The following is a 16,889-nucleotide window of genomic DNA, read 5'->3' on the forward strand; positions in this document are numbered from 1 at the left end:
AGGTATCCAACAACAATTCAAGATCCTCAGAGGAGACAAGCCAAAACTGGCTCACAGCACAATGTAACTGGCAGCATTTTTCCTCCACTGCAGCAGCCTTAATATTCTGACAGTTGGTTTGGTGAGGCACCTGGCCACTCCAAACTAAATACAGACTCTCTACTTCCAGTATTTGACTGTCATGTGGAGGAAACAAATGGACTTTTACAGAACTCCAAATGGCACCAGTCTGCTATAAGAACACGTTTTTGTGCACGGATATTGTCCCCGGATCAGTATGATCTCATTCTCAGATGGCAGTATATCAAATTTGGGGAAGACTAGTAAACTTGATACTGTCCCATGTTTTGGTTATCACCTAGACTAGTGGTGTCAGTTTATATATTTGAAAAAGATATGTACTTAAAAGGAATCCCAATGGTTAAATCAGTTCCCCTGCTCCAGTAGTGTAATCAAGGGAACCAACCCCTAATAAGCCCTATCAAGTTATAAAAAACATAATAGGCAGAAGTGATCCTTGGCTATGAGCTAGTGAATGTAACCATGTCACCTTTGGTAAACTGGGAAAAGGTCTTTCCACTAATCAACAACTCTGGGATGGGAGGTGGCTAAACCTATACCCGGAGTGTTAACATAACAGGAATGTGCATAAATTGAATGTAATTGATTAAGTTGGCATATTGGATTAATTCAATTCTTGTAAATACATCGTGGTGGCTTCTTTTCCTCTCACTTATCCTACCTTGTGGATAGGATTATTGCTCGTCAGCAACGAGTACAGTATGGCATGAATCCTTTGTTCTGCATATGGTAAATATGTTAGCACCATCACTAATATCCTCTAATTTTTAAAATCAAGAAGGGTCCCATTAAGGATTTGCAGTTGCTAATTTGTATTGTTGACACTGTTTTCGAGAACATGGAACAGGAAAAGACATCTGTTTAAATGCCTGTCAAAAATCATCATTAGGAGCAATTGGAGACATGTGGTTTGACACCGCCCTAATCAAGACTCATTTAATTAAAGTTGCATTGTGGAAAAATCCTTGTCTTATCCAGCGACTCTGCCTGCATTTGATCCAGATAAGGATATGTTCAACCAGTTGGCAGTTGCCCACATAGTAGGTCACCTTGAAGACAATATCTACAAGGAATGCTTCAACGTTCTGCCTCTGGTAGTTGATCACCAAATGACCCAAACATGGAAAATTCCACCAGTGTCGTATTGCTCTGAAAAGGGGCATCAGTACATTTTCAGGTATAATAGGTTTGAGATGGACACCATTGTGTGACCAAAAGGGTACCAACAGAACCAGCTGTCATGTTCTATCAGGCTAAGTAAGAGGCTCTTATGGAAAGGGTGATCTACAGGGAGACTACCAATATTGCGCAGTGACCTACCATCATAGGTACTTTATGGTAAATTTGAGTGTAAGGTTGCAAACTCAAAATTGTTATACCCCAAAAGCACATATTGACTGAGCATGTGGCAATTCCCCCTGTATCTGTTATCTGCATTGTGTTGTGTTATGTGAAAATCAGGAGTTTAAACAAAGGGTAAGGCCCTAAATTTATGTGAGAAGGTTTATTAACGATCACCTTATCAAGCAGAGGAGAGAAGGGGAAGACTTGTAGCGTATAGGTATTTGCTAAGTAAGGGATAGGCATAGGCATAAGTTAAGGCAGCAAAGCAATGTGCCTACAGGCTGAGGCCTGTAAGGCAATAGTTTAGCTAAGCTAGGCATAAGGCTCAATAGCCTTCATATACACACTTAACCAGGAGTAACCCCGGATCAGAAAATGCTGTAGTGACTAAACTGCTAATAGGCAACCACAACATTTTAGTTTATAACAGATTGGGATATTTTAAGTTGGGGACAACCACAGATGTCTGACCATAACAGTGCCATAGTAACAGACATATATTCTAATATGCTGAGGTAAAGAGGCTTAGTAACCTATGGGAGAAGGGCACCCCAGCATTAGTAGGGTAAGGCAATACAAATAAGAAAAAAGGGCAGAAACCCCTATTGCAGTATGCATTGGTATAGTGGCATCAGCACACCACATTATAAAGTTGTCTTCCAGCCTGTGTGCTTAGGAGAGGGGAAGGGATGTAGCTCCTGAGTGGTGCCAGGATGAGGAAGATAATGGCTAACGTTTCATGAGGGTGAGAGTATATGGCTATTCAGATGTACAGTCAATACTATTTCTACCTACCCTGCTGCACTGCAGTATTTGTGACTGCTGACTATATTAATAAAACTATTACAAATACAAAAGGTTTTTTCCCTAAGTCTGGGTGATAGAAACCCTGACATGCCCGGTTGCAACTGAGCAGTAATTCCAATACAGGATCTGATCTTGCAACAAGAACCTATCAAACCTCATAGTGGTAACTGGGAATTCTTAGGAAATCAATATAATTAATACAGAATCCATAGGTCAGGCAACATGTGCAAGCTCCATTTCTTGGATTCTTTATTCCATTTCAGAAGTATCACATGAAAACACTTGCTGATTACGATCATCCAAACTAATTACAGCAAAGCAGGTACTGTGTTGGCACAAAAATCAGCAGTTAATGAAATACTTCTGAATGTTGGAGATAACTAATACTGACATATAACTGGCTGAGTTGTCTCTTGTTCCACCTATTGCAATGTTTTCCAGTTTTGTTTATGCCTGATCTACAAGAGGTTGGACAGCATCAGTATTTTGGCTGTGGACATACATCCTCGCTGCAACTAATTTTTCTAGAGAATCTTCTCATGCCTATGAAGTTATGAATTGAGTAGCTAGTCTGTGCACAAGTTTTACAATTGTTTGATTCATACACTTCTGAGGGAGCTGGTAGCAACCTCTATATTTAAGTTGCCTAACTTAAAAAAAAATTAAGTACTAACACCACTGTTATTTGCAGCGGTGTTTGAAGCAGGGATAAAGCCTTGGGACTAGAAATGCCTTTCACTTGTCCCATAAGTCAGGCTTAGTTGAGTTATGAACTTTTAAAAAATTACTATTCCCCTTCTATTGCTTATGCTGATCAGGTAATATTTGGCAGCATGCAATTACTAATTTGACATATGAACAGTCTAAAGAACCAGGCTCATACTGCCAATGCAGCAGCACCACCACACTACTGGGAATGCCTGGGAGCTGTTCGAGCAGCTGTAGCGGAGGGGAAGGCAGGGCTGCACCTGGCTTCCCCCAATCCAGCAAGTAGGCCCTAGCAACCCATCCCCAACCCTCTGTTAACAGGCTTTTCCTGTTGCCAAGCCAATGTAGTTAGTTCAAATTGTAGAAGTGCTACAATTTCAGGGTTCAAATCCTGCTGATTGTGGGGTTTTTACTGTTACACAGAGGAAAAAGATGAACACAAATTCTATTAAAAAGATTGAAGAAATTTCAACCTGAATGTTGTGTTTTTGTATGTGGAGTAAAGTACTCAAAAGATTAAGAAATGCCAGATTTAAGGATGCCAGTACCATCTTAATTCATCTCCCTAGTGCTTATACATTATGCTATAGCCTTTAACCATATGCTGCCTGGTTTTTTTGGCATAGATCCCCTGCCTGCTTCATTGCTCAGGATGGGCACAAAAGGAGTGGAATTAAAGTTACATGTACAGCCTTAAATTTGGCATTTTGTAATTTTAGACTGTCGAGTTGTGCACTCAAATAACATTTTAATGTAGGTTTTGTTCTGTTTGTTTTTCAAGGTGGTGGCTTAACAGTGAATTGGCCAAATTCAGCGGTGGGTCCCAGAGGAGTCTGGAGGGATTCCAAGTTGGTAAAATTTACGCATTCTTCTGAGTGCCTCAATATTTGTTCTCCCACAGATTTATTTGTTCCTCCTACTCCTTATCTCTAAATTTGGCCCATTGAGTGCCACATCAATGAGTCCAAGGAAGTGTGACTGATCTACTGAGGGGCCAAAAGAGAGTAGCAAGAAAAGCAGCTAACTGAAGGATAAAAGAATGTGTTGTCGACCCTACTCTTTAATTTACACATTTTTCTGGTTCCTGAGCATCTCAGCATTTGTCTAGACAAAGTTACTGCACAGCAAACTGGGGTGTAAAGCTACGCTGCAACTTTTGCTGGCTGCCTCCATACTCACTGCTACAAATGGCATGTGCAGATCGATGTAAATTCTAACACTGACCAATATTGGACGTCACCTACAAATGGAATTATTGTTGAAAATAGCAACAAGAACTGAGACTTGCTCTGAAATGTCTACCGGAATGGTTATCGGTTCTGAAAGCTCCTTGGAACTAATCATATGTTAATGGGATTTCTTTGTTCACATAAGAGCATGGACCATAAGATCTAAATTGCGACTATGTAGGACAAGTCTCCTCCGGAGCAAAGTGGAGGCTGCAGCTCCACTGTCTGCCACCACACCAACTCTGTTGTTTCCTGTGCTAGAATCCCTCCCTCTGCTGGTGTCAACACGGGGGACATGATGGGATTGTGCTAGGGGAAGTCTCAATATTGATGCAAAATTAACATTGTTTTAATTTACTCTTTATAGCATTAGGTGTTCAGATTTAATAACAGTGGAGACAAGTTTAAGAACTATTTCTCTGTACTTGTAGATAGACCGTGCTTGGAGATTAGCAGCTTATATTTGTTTTCAGTTGGTCTTATTTAATAACATTCAGCATAATTAAAGAAATTTAGAAAAATTTCCACCTTTTCCTAATGTGACAAGCCCAAGAAGCTTCAAGGAGATATCTTTATTTATAACCCTCAAGTGCAATTGCAGACTCAAATGCAGTTTTATAACTTCCATATTGTTCCACATAGCTTATTTCATGTAATGTTAGTTATTGTATCGAGTGTTTGGGATGAGTTTTTACTTGGGAGTAAAGCTACTTTTGATTGATAAAAAGGCAAACATCCAAACAAGAGAGAGTCCCTCAAAAGAGGCAGCCTTCTCCCCATTGTTAAGGACTATGGGACTATTGTTTTTCCTAGGATTTCAAACAGAAGCGTTAGAAGGCATATCTAGCATATGTGGTTGAGACAGTATCTGAAGACTATCTAAGCTAAAGACAAATTTAAAAAAAGACTTTATATAAAGTAAGGATAGTTGGATTTAAAAACAGAATTTCAACTCCTATTGAACCCTAATAAAAATAAATGAATCTCTCAAATGATGGGCTAAATAAGAGTTCAGAATTGTAAGGGATGTTGAGACAGTTCTACCCACAAGAAGACTGACAAATACCACCGTTGCATGTGCAAAGAGATTACATTTTCATGAGCTGATATTACCAGGACTATTCCATGACAGTTTTAAACCAATGAAAGCGTGACAGCAACAAATATTTAAATCCAGCCAAGCCTGAAGGAGTGTGTCTTTCACTGCCCTCCAGTCAAGCTATGGAAGGAGTAGAGTATAAATCTCTGAATTAAGCAAGCAGCACACTACTCCCATCTCTTCACTTCCAGCTGCATTCCCCTTTCACTTTTATCTCAGCCTATTCATCTAATCTCTTTCAAGCAAGCAAACAGTGACAAGACAAAGAAGCCACAATAAAGTATTAATCAGCAGCCACAAATTAGGTTGCCATCACCCTTTAGGATGGGCTGCACCAGGTGTGTGTAGCCATTCATTGACCTCCACAGATGAAGTTATGCCCTGCTTTTGCAGTGTTACTTTTCCACAGGCTTTCAGAGCCCATGGCACAGGTCTAGCCTTTGGGAATGGCCTTGCCCAACACAACCAGCCTCACTATTATGCCCATTACCAAACTCACGTCTGTAGTAAATACAGATTTGTATTTTTCTTTCTATTTCCCCCCACTGTCAGTCATGTGGTGTACCACACTCCAATCCAATTTAAGCTCATATAGTCAGTTTCTGCCCATCAGTGAGGGGCCATTTCCTTCAATTACAAATTAAATTAACAATTAACAGATACATTTATAAGTTACAGCGACAGGGAATCTTTATATAATTCTATAAAAAGAATCACCACAGGAAGCATTTTTTGCACACCCCTTCAGAAACCGCAGACTTGGCCGCTCCTGTATCTATTTCCATTTTCAATATTACATCATTTACATTAAGATAACATGGGGGAAGGGGACAAGAGGACAAGATGTCTGTTCATTTTCCATCATGTACTATCTCACACATCCTTTCATCCAGAGCTCTGAAGCAGGTTGTCCCAACTCCTCCAGTCATGTAACTTGTTTGGTGGCTCTATGTGTAGGCACTGAGAGCTTCCTCTTGGCATATCCTTTGGTGTACTACAGTGCACTGTGGCAAGCCTGGCGTGGCATCTCCTCTTACTGCACTTTTACTCCCGTATATTAAAGCAATACTGCTCCCGATAGTGTGATGTCCCTAAACAGCAGAAACACAGCTCCCTTCATAATCCAAAGAGACATACTGATCTGTGTAACCATCCTTTTCGCTTGCCTGCTGATGCCTTTTTTCCCCAGACACACCACAGTGAGAGAGGTCAGTTTATTTTCAAATTTTGGCACCTCTCTGTGGATTTAAAGAGCAGTGTGAACAGTTCCCTCTAGTGGCACTTCCTTGTTGTATGTAACATTCAGTCACCACTTAATTCAGGGCAATTTACTTCAAAAGACAAATTGGTTTAGTTTACTGCACAGGACGACCAGGTTCTTGGGGTAAAGAAGTTTATTTTTTTAAAAGCACAGTACATGTGGTTTTAGCCATCAGGGTTAGGAAGACAACCCTTTATTTATTAGTCTCTAACATCTTTATGAAAGCACCGCTTAAATCTAAGTATGTTGCAAAACCCTCCCTCTTCCATTAAATTGGAGAGAGTCCATATTGCCACGTGTAGCCATTTTATATATGTACTCTTAAAATAGCCCATCCTTCTCACTAGTTGTTACATTCACAGCATATAAACAGATGTTAGATAAACATAAAATACCATTTCTGGAAGGTTACAACATAAAGGTTATTTCTTAAGATCCGGAGCCTTAACATACATGAATCAAAGAGAGAGAAAAGCAGGCTGCTCCTAAGGCAGAGGCACATAACTCCCTACATCTTGCTTCAGGGTGGCTCTTCTTGTGCCAGGAAACTCCTTTACAAACTTAAATTGTTACCTTATAAAATTTAAGAATTGTCAGTACACTACAGAATTAGATTTAAAGTTTCAATATCCCACTCAAATTATCACAAGGAAACATAAGTAAAGTACAGTTTTAAAATAAGTAACAGCTTCTCCTGTTAAACAGGAAAATGGTTTAGATGATGTATTCCTGGAAAGGACACATACGCTAACCTTGATAAAGAAAGATTTAATTTGAATTTAAAAATATTCATTTGAGCTCCTTGAATGGCTTCTTTCAAGAAACTGAATTTAAATATTTTCTTTGGTTTCATAAGGATTAGTTAAGATCACTCACCTTTGACTATTTATAAACTGTTCCAGTTATCCATGTTACCTGAAACAGGACTTTCCAACCATTAAACAAGATTCCTTTACCCATCCATAACCTTTTGCATTCTCTATAACACAATAAACTAGGACTTACTACTAATTTTGAAAATAAAATACCTTTGACCTTGATTCATTTAGAAAGGAGTGCCCCCATCACAGGTAGGCCCAATCAAAAGGGTAATCTATGTTAAAAGCTCTCTACAGAGAGACATACAGGAGATTATAACAGAAGTAACCAGGTTTTATTACACGTGTTTTGTTAAATTTCTTTCTTTAAGAAGATAGTCCTATTTAGTTGTGATGATTTTACCTGTGGCATCTAAGGCATGGCAAAGATCTCCAAGTATCAGAGGGGTAGCCGTGTTAGTCTGAATCTGTAAAAAGCAACAGAGGGTCCTGTGGCACCTTTAAGACTAACAGAAGTATTGGGAGCATAAGCTTTCGTGGGTAAGAACCTCACTTCTTCATACGCAAAAGGTCTTGCATCTGAAGAAGTGAGGTTCTTACCCACGAAAGCTTATGCTCCCAATACTTCTGTTAGTCTTAAAGGTGCCACAGGACCCTCTGTTGCTTTTTAAAGATCTCCAACTAAGTAGGAGTCAAATCCCTCAAAGGGCATTGAGAGACAGTTAAGATTAGAGAAACAAATGTTAGGCCACGTTTATAGATTTTCATTGATTTTTGGGATAAAATTTGGCATTCAACAGCCTTTCTACCCTACAGGGCATGATGGGAAGTGGAATGTGCGGGGCCTCTGTTATACCTGATTTTTAGTGGAATGAGGTCCTTGAAGGGTTGAAGAAAAAAAAAATTTATCAAGGAGCTGTGCATGGTCCCTTCACAGATCTCCCCCTGAGTTTAAAGTGAAAGCTATCAAAGTAGTCCAGGCAATAGTGACTCTTGGAAAAACAAACAAAACCCTAAAATCTAGCAGTCAGTATTGCCTCACAGTGGCGTACGAGTAGTTGTTGGAATTAGTGGGAGATAGGAGTCACACAAGTAACTAAATCAGTGGTTCCCAAATTGGGGTTCGTGAAATGTTACAGGGGGTTCTCGGGAAAAATTCCTTAATGGCAGACAGAGCTTTCCCTAGGGACCCCGGACAGCACGGGGCCAGCAGCCTGGAGCCCCTGGACTTCCAAGAGCTAAGCAGATCAAAGCAAGTGTATCTATCATACTGAGGAGATTTAAAGTTCAAGACTCCTTATAAGAAATGGAAAGGGAGGTGGATATTTTTTGTTGTTTTTAAAATTAAATAGGCAGGTAGTATTGTTTTTAAAATTATTATGAAGAACAAGTTTAAGTTTTGTTGTAACGTGTGTTATTTGCCTGGACTACTCAAGAACTGAATACATATGTAGGAGGAACTCTTTGAGTTGGTTTCTTAAATACCTTCATGCTGTTTCAAATCTGATACTCCTTGATGAAACATAGGAGCCTTGTCTTATAACAGGCTTATTCAAAGTGATACAAGCTACGGAAGTGAGATCTTGGAAGAGTGTTGCCATTTTCATAATGTAATAAAAATACTGTAATTATAAATAATAGTGTGTAATAAGCATGTCATAAAAACAAATTTTATATTTCCAAGATCACTGCTTTTATAATTTATACTCAGGTAAAGGAGAAAATACCTGGAAATACTCATTTTTAGGAGCGGGTACGTGAGACTTGACATTTTAGTGAAAGGGGTTCACAGGTTCTTAAAGTTTGGGAACCACTGAACTAAATCCTTGTGCATCTCTTCATAAATTTAGGAGTAAGTGTGTGATTTAAATTGCCATTAGCAAAGAAATTAAATGTTCAGCCTAAATCTGCATTGCAAATCTGCCCCTTTACAGTGGGATTTTGCAGTGGTCTCCAGAGGAGGTAGCTATGCAGAATAACCCACTACATCCTGCAGTACATAAGCACAATAGGGTGTGTTGTGGATGGAACTATAAATTCCCTTTTTTGGGGAGGAGGCAAGATGGTAAATTCAAACCCTTACCGTTCCTTTGACATGGCTTTTGTGCTTTACAATTCCATACCCAAATAAAAAAAAAAGTAAAGTCACATAAAATGGCCACCCTGTGAGCTTTGATAAGTATCCAAATTAATTTTAAACTAAAATGAACTGCTGTTTAGTGAGTCCACTAATTTATTCCAGCCATCTGTAGCAGTGTAAACAAAAGCTTTTCTCCAAAAATGCTTCATACTTTTTAGATGTAGCATGGTCTAAAAATTTCAATATAATCATCATGAACAAAAAACACGAGGGAAGAGAACCCACATATTTTCACACCACAAACGTCTTTGACAGTGGTCATCACACAACTCAGAGGTATTAAAAAGTAAAGCATTCTTCTGGCATAGTGTAATATTTTCTATTTAAATGCCACCAAATGTTTCTTCTAAGATATTGTGGTAGGTGGAAAGATTTGGCACTCAATTCTTTCTGTCCATGGTAATGACACATTTTAGGCAAATCTTGTTGCTGAGTTTGAGAGTTTAAGTCTAAGTACCGGGTCATACTGCATGTATTGACTAACTAGGAGACTGTCCTCCATGCACACCTCTGTCAAATTGTCCAGCTGCAATTAGACACTTTCCTTCTCCCTGCCCTACCTCATAAGGCCTGATTATTCAAAGGTACTGAGCACCTGCAGATCCTTTCTATGTACATGGGAGTTGAGGATGCTGAGCATCCTCGCAAGTCAGCCCCAACGTACTGTATATGTATGAAAAATACATTGGGCCTCATTTTAGAGATGCTAAGGAATAACCCAGTTAGTTGGGCCAAATCCCTTCTGTGGATTTTTCTCCATGGAAGGGCCATTTCAAGTCACTGAGTTTCCACAGAGTTATCCCATCGGGGTGAAGTAGTTTGCCCTCTTCTCTCAACACCTTGTGGAGCAAGCAGAAGGCGTGACCTTCCAAACTGACCAATTTCTGATCTCCATAGGAAAGGTCTCATGGATTTTGGAAGAGTCATGAAGGGCTGTTCCAGTCACACAAAGACTGAGTGCATCTGTGCTACTTCTACAGCCCCTGTGGCAACATGCCTCCCCCCCACCAAGGGCTTGCATGAGCTCCATTTTGGAAGCTGGTTTCAGTGTGTGTGTGTGTGGGGGGGGGGTTCAAAATAAGAGTATGTTAGAGAATGGGGACCTTATCAGATATGTAAAGGGGCTTTCAGGTTTCAAGTGACATGCAGCTGTGAAGACTAGCCACCCACTCCCAGAACTCTGGTGCCCCAGCCAGCAGAACAGGCTTCCATTAAGTTATGCTCTAGTCTTATTAGAGAAGCAGATGCAACACATCTTTGATTAGGTAACAACTGAAACATTTATTCAGGTAAATATTCAGAGGTGATGCCTAGCTCATGGCTGCCCAGAATACGCTACCTGTCTCTTCCAATCCAGAGGGAAGCACACAGGGAAGCCACAAAGAGGTCAGGCTCTGAAAGAGGCAGACACCTCATATACCGTCTACAACAGATCACTATATGTACACCCTGGGACAAAGCTTTTTGGGTGGAAATTTTGTAGTTTTACTGTGCTCCACAGACTAATAAAAAAACCCACGATCTGAACTGGCTGTTTATGTCATTTAGAAAATAGTGCTGGTACTCTCAGCAATCAGAGTTCTATTGAACTGGACTTTGACAGCCTTGCAAATAGTTCACAAGATATGAGCTTTTGACGACGACAAGAACAACAACAAAAACAGTATTTACAATAGGCTACTACACCTCTACCCCAATATAACGCTGTCCTCGGGAACCAAAAAATCTTACCGCATTATAGGTGAAACTGCGTTATATTGAACTTGCTTTGATCTGCCAGAGCGCGCTGCCTCCTCCCCCGCCCCCCGAGCGCTGCTTTACGCATTATATCCGAATTTGTGTTATATCGGGGTAGAGGTGTATTTCGGATTACCAGGCAGCCATCACTTAACTAACAAGTCCTTAGCTTTCAAAGAGTTTTCCTCCCTTTTTGCAATTTCTAGATCTGAGAGATAACAGAAATGCAATTGTTCCTAAATTTACAATATTCCTTTTTTAGTTGCAGTTCACCCTTTGTCTTTTCATTACATCCAGAAGCCACTATATGGTTTTCCATGAATTGAGACCTCAGCCTTACACTTAGATAATGACCAGATCAGTTTTAGCTTCAGAAAGGAGGCAAGGGTAAAGTTTTCCCCCCCACCACTAAAAGTTTTCAAATAAATTAACTATGGCTTGGGATTCTTATATTAATATGTTAATAAGTACATTACAAAAGAAAACATATGTTAGCCTGTAGTATCCACTAATATGGCAAAGTAGTTTTGTAGACAGGATTTACTAAAAAAAAAACAAAAAGAAAAACATCCCACCTTAGTTTTAATCATAAAGACAAAGTTACCTCATCTGATCTTGTAAGAAGAACATTTTCCTTCACTCTCCCTGGCATTAGCATGTGTGATATATTAATCCCCACAGGACTGTGTTTGCACTGACCTTGCTTAAAATATAGACCTATTCCCTTGGATTAGAGGTGACATGATTTAAATGTTATCTTAGTTCTTTAGTTGTGTCTGAGCACATTAGCTATATATTAAAATACATTTTCCAATTTGGAGTTATTGCAGTACACAATAGCTAGTTTTATTTTTCTTGGAAGCCAAATACATACTGTTTTTTCATTAAAATGATATCTATGCAATATCTGCCTTTACCATTGCTCCTTGAAAATGGGATAAACAGGATTTTGAGAGGGTTTTGTGGCAATGAAATCTTTGTACTATAAAAAGAGTCTATGAATTACTGTCATACGCAGACTTCCATTAACTTGCAATTATATTTACGTTGGGCTGTGAATGTGGCATTTACAGCCCTATACACAATGCAAAGTGCTGCTTCTAATTTAACAGTTAATACATAGTTTAAAAGTGTGAAATTAAATCTCTCTTCAGGCCTGGGAACATGCCTTTCTGTGAGTCTGTACAGTACTCGGCACAATAGGACCCTGATCCTGAATGTGGTGCTGGATGCTATCAAAACAAGTAGATACAAATAAGTACAATAAAAATATTTAGTAGGTCATGCAATGAGACACTGTTGGAAAAAGCCTTTAGGACAAGAAAGTGCTCAAAGGTCCTTAATTTAGGACTACATAAATTATTGCTGGCTGCAAAACCAGTGACTGGTGAGAGGAAAATGTTGGAGGGAAATTGAAGAAGCCAGCCTTCCCCTATGTATGAGCAAAGGAAAGCAAAGCAAGTTCAACACAGGTGGAAGTGGTAAAAACAGAGGTATTTAGGCACCTAAAGATGCAGATAAGCACTTCAGGTTAGGTGCCCAACTCCTATTGCGTGGTAGGCACTTTGGAGGGCACCTAGGGGAATTTATCTGCATCTTTAGGAATCTAATTACCTTTGAAAATCTGATCCATCATGTTTCTACTGCAGGCCTGCCTCCTCCCCAGAGTCAATGTCTGCCTCTGCATATGAATTCCATTTGGAAACCTGTAAGAATTTTGGAGAAAGATAGGGTGGGGATAGGAAGGGTTGAGGAATAGCCACTCTCTATGGAATGCTTCCCTAGGAAATTTACTGTTGCTAGAATCAACTTAGCTCTCCATTCCTGCTGGCGGCAATGGGAGGAATATTAGAGCGGGTCTCCTTCAGAGTCCCCTGGCATTCAGAGCCTCTAAGATCATAACATGCACAACTGAACTGGACATTAAAAATGAAGTTACATATACATAGGTGCATATGTATGATGAGTGGAATGCCTATTGTCATTAGTATAAAACCACAAAACCTATTGTGTAGTAGAAACCAGCATGCATACAAAGCATTTAAAATGCTTATATTTGTGCTAATAAAAACAGAATTAGAAGTATCTGGAAAAGGCCCATTGGTCTCTCAGCCTTATCCACAGGCTATCCTAGGGACTTTACCTATAATAAAAGAGGGCAGCATTTGACTAGCGATCTCAGGTACACAATTCCTGCTGACGACAATAGGAGCTAAGAGCAGAATTTAATGCTGAGCCTCTTAAAAAAAGTTTTTTATTTGTTTTTCTATATCAAAAAGAAAAGAAGTTTCTCTTCTCCCCAGCTGTCAGGAAATATTTTCTTCTTAGGACAAAAGAGTTAATATTATAACAGTGGAAACTTATTCCTCTGTGCTGTCTGTATGCTGGAAATTCACATTTTGCTTAGTAATCAGAGTTTAATTACTGTTCAAGAAAATCTGTGTGACCAGACCCACTGACAAATGTTAAGATGTGCAAGAAGAATAAGGCTATGCTCTGATGTGAACATGTAACTCCTATTAATATTAACAGACAGTTGCCATGAAGGGCAGAATATATCTTATACCTTAAACTACATCTTTTTAATACCTTACAGAAATTCACATTTTGAAACAATTCTCTTATGCACTGCAATTGTCAACCAAGTAACAGCAATTCTAATACATTCATCTGAATCCAGCATTTGAGGAGCTTGAAGAATTAGAATCTAAACAGCAGCCTCTTTTTGACAGGACCAGCTGGAGTTCTATTTCTAATTTGCTGTGAAGAATTAAGTGATTGAATCCCCATACCCTAGAGTATTTGACACAGAAGTCAACTGACTCTTGCAAGTCCCATCACTTGAAAAGCTGCCCCCTAATTTACTCAGTTTATCATTAGTTTCTACTCCTGAGAAGACTAAATAGTACATGTCTCAATGAAAAACTTCATGCTTCTACAATGCCACAATTATGACTGATTTTAAAGACATAAGAAGAGGAGCATTGTAGGAATACCAGATCACTCCAAGGGCTGGCAATGGGACATGTAGCTTTTCATTTCTGGCTCACCAGTTCAAATCTAGTCCTGTGGAGATGACCAGCCATCAAATAGGTAAATACCCTAGTTGGTATTTCACTCCAGTCCCTAGTGGGTAAGTATCCACACCAGATAGGAACCTGCCCTTTCACTGAACAGGGGAAAGCAGCAATAAGTAACAAGCTATTCTTATGTTATTTCACCCTTTCCCAATAATTAACAGTTGGAATTTACCTGTGAGGATAGATAGTGAAGCACCTCCACAGCAGATAGGCCCTTAACGGTTTGGTGCCCAGAAAGCAAATGGGAAAAGTAGGAAGACCAAACCTAAATGAGATTTTCCATAGAATAGCAGCTTTAGGAAAGGAGTTGTTTTCGGATTAGCTTGCTGTTGGCCAGGTGACTCTTACTTGCCCAGGAGAGAGCTGCTCTCTAGTAGGCTGCCTGGAAGCCAGCTGACCTCTTTTCATCCAAGTTCTACAAGAGCTGCTCAGGAAGAACATGCGGGAAGTGAAGGAAAGCTGTTAGAAGATATACCTATAAATTACATTCAGCTCCACCCAAGGACTAGGGGATATAGATGGAAAAATGACAACGAGGTGCTTTCCCAAGGGAAGATTGGATAACTGATGCTCATATATATAATAGCAATACTTGAATGTCCTTGGTGTACTAATAGTCTAAAATCAGCTGATCTAATCTATAGGATTGTTTTGGCAAAGTTCAATAAGCACATTGCACCACATCATGACTCCATTACAATTGGCAATAATTACCACCTCATTGGCAGTCTCAGCAGAGAGACACTAAGCATGGAGTAAGTAGGAGGAATGAACTCCTGCAGGAAGTGCCTGCAACACATGAATGGGGGAAATTTTCACTACTGCTTCCAGAGTGAACAGCTTTCATTCCAGCTTTTCCTAGTGAAAGTCATTAGGATAAGCCAGCCTGTATCATCACTTCTCCTTCAATTTAATTAATTGAACAAGAGATCACTATATCAAGCCAAGCTGAGTCAATGTGATTAGAAAATTCTCCTTATCCAAGCTCATTTGCACTATGGCAAGTAACCCATTATCACAAATACTGCCAATCAACCCTTACTTTGCTGAGGTTGCTTTTCCCCCATAACATACTTAATGGTATGAGCCTGCTGTCAGGTGGATAAACCACCTTGACACCTTCCCTTCTCCTCCCCCCCCCCTCCAAGAAAGCACTCATACTTCAGTTCTATGCCTCCGATCTTTTTATTCTCACTATTCCACCATTTCCTCAAATTCCCCTGTGCTGTCTCATCTTCCATTAAACCCTATGCAGAATATCAATCCAGCCAACCACAACATTTGCAAATAGAACTTTTACACAGAACAAGTCCCTCTCTTTTACACAATTGTTGTTTCAGCCAGATACTATCTAAAAGAGGCGGTCACAAGAAGATCCCAACTTGCATGAACAAAATCAGAATCTACTATTGCCACACCATTCCTTTTTGCACCATGCACTGTCTCTCAGGCAGTGCTGGATCTAAGCCAAGCAGCAACTGCATGGTGTTGCTGAAGCTGTCTGTTAAGCTTATTTCACAAAGAAGTGCCAGCAAAATAATGTGATTTTTGCTCTTACATACCATGTCCAATATATCCAAAAACTCCCTTTCCCAGATCTGTAGGAATGATCACCTCTCACAATGACAGCTCCTAAACCTCCCAGATTTTAACCTGCCAAATTGCATAATAATCTCCTGTTATGACAGCTGAAACCTTGTTTGTGGAATGGCTGCCCCAGTCCTGCATAAATATACTTCAAAAAAATCACTAGAATATCTTCCATATTCCTTGACATGTTTTAAGCACCCATGTACTGCCAAAACAATTTAATTAAAAAAAAATTCAGCAACTGACATGATCAAAAACATGTGATGTGATATTACACTCACTGCAAATTAGAGTCCGTATCATTGCTGCTGGGCATATTTAATATAATCAAAGAAAAAGAGCACAGTATGAGAATCTTTCCATAGTCATAGAAGGAATCAATAATGGTCACATAACTGAAGCTATTATAAACAAATGAAGCAATGCACCATTGGGCAGATTCTTAGCTAGTGTAAATTGTCAGAGTTCCATTGAAGTCAATGGAGCTATGACAACTTATACCAACTGAGAATATAGTCTCATTTCTGCGGTTGAACCATGTTATAAGAGTGACTGTCAGATCTGTTTGTTGCATTTATCAGTTATCTCATCTTATTCTTATATTGTAAGGTCTGTGTTAACACATAACAGAAAGGGACTTGATATATGACTGGGGCCCCTTGGTGATTCCATAATAAATAATATAATTTGCTTTAGGCCTGATTCTGCAACCCTTGCTTGTGTTGAATATATTAATGGGCCACCTAATATGTGCTACTCATTAGGAATGCACACTGTGATCATACAAGATATAGCTGAGTACCCTCAGTGGGAGTTGAAACTGCCCAGGGTCAGTGGGATTTGAGGATTCTCAATATCTTGCGAGGCTGAGTCCTAACTGGTTTTGCTTTCTCTACAACACAGTTTCTTTTAAATCTGCATCTCCAGTTCATGCTGCTTCGACAACAAAATGAAGTAGTAATATTTGAGAATGTAATTCTAGACTGGAGCTGTAT

At 39.5% G+C, this 16,889-nt stretch overlaps 2 long non-coding RNA genes across 3 annotated transcripts in view; one reads left to right on the plus strand and one right to left on the minus strand.

The window, feature by feature from the left end:
* Positions 1-16,889, plus strand: part of LOC112059893 (uncharacterized) — a 72,886-nt gene that overhangs the window by 26,101 nt on the left and 29,896 nt on the right. For both annotated transcript variants that reach the window (XR_006172280.2, XR_002889157.3), the window contains exon 2: positions 3,722-3,788. This is a non-coding gene — a long non-coding RNA (uncharacterized LOC112059893). The remainder of the gene's footprint in view (positions 1-3,721; positions 3,789-16,889) is intronic.
* On the minus strand, positions 4,899-15,166 carry LOC135973231 (uncharacterized). The gene is made up of 2 exons (XR_010590014.1): positions 14,477-15,166; positions 4,899-6,359 (listed from the first exon to the last, which is right to left on the minus strand). It is a non-coding gene; the product is annotated as an uncharacterized LOC135973231 (long non-coding RNA).

The sequence above is a fragment of the Chrysemys picta genome, chromosome 8 (genome assembly GCF_011386835.1).
Source record: "Chrysemys picta bellii isolate R12L10 chromosome 8, ASM1138683v2, whole genome shotgun sequence".
Classification (NCBI taxonomy): Eukaryota; Metazoa; Chordata; order Testudines; family Emydidae; genus Chrysemys; species Chrysemys picta.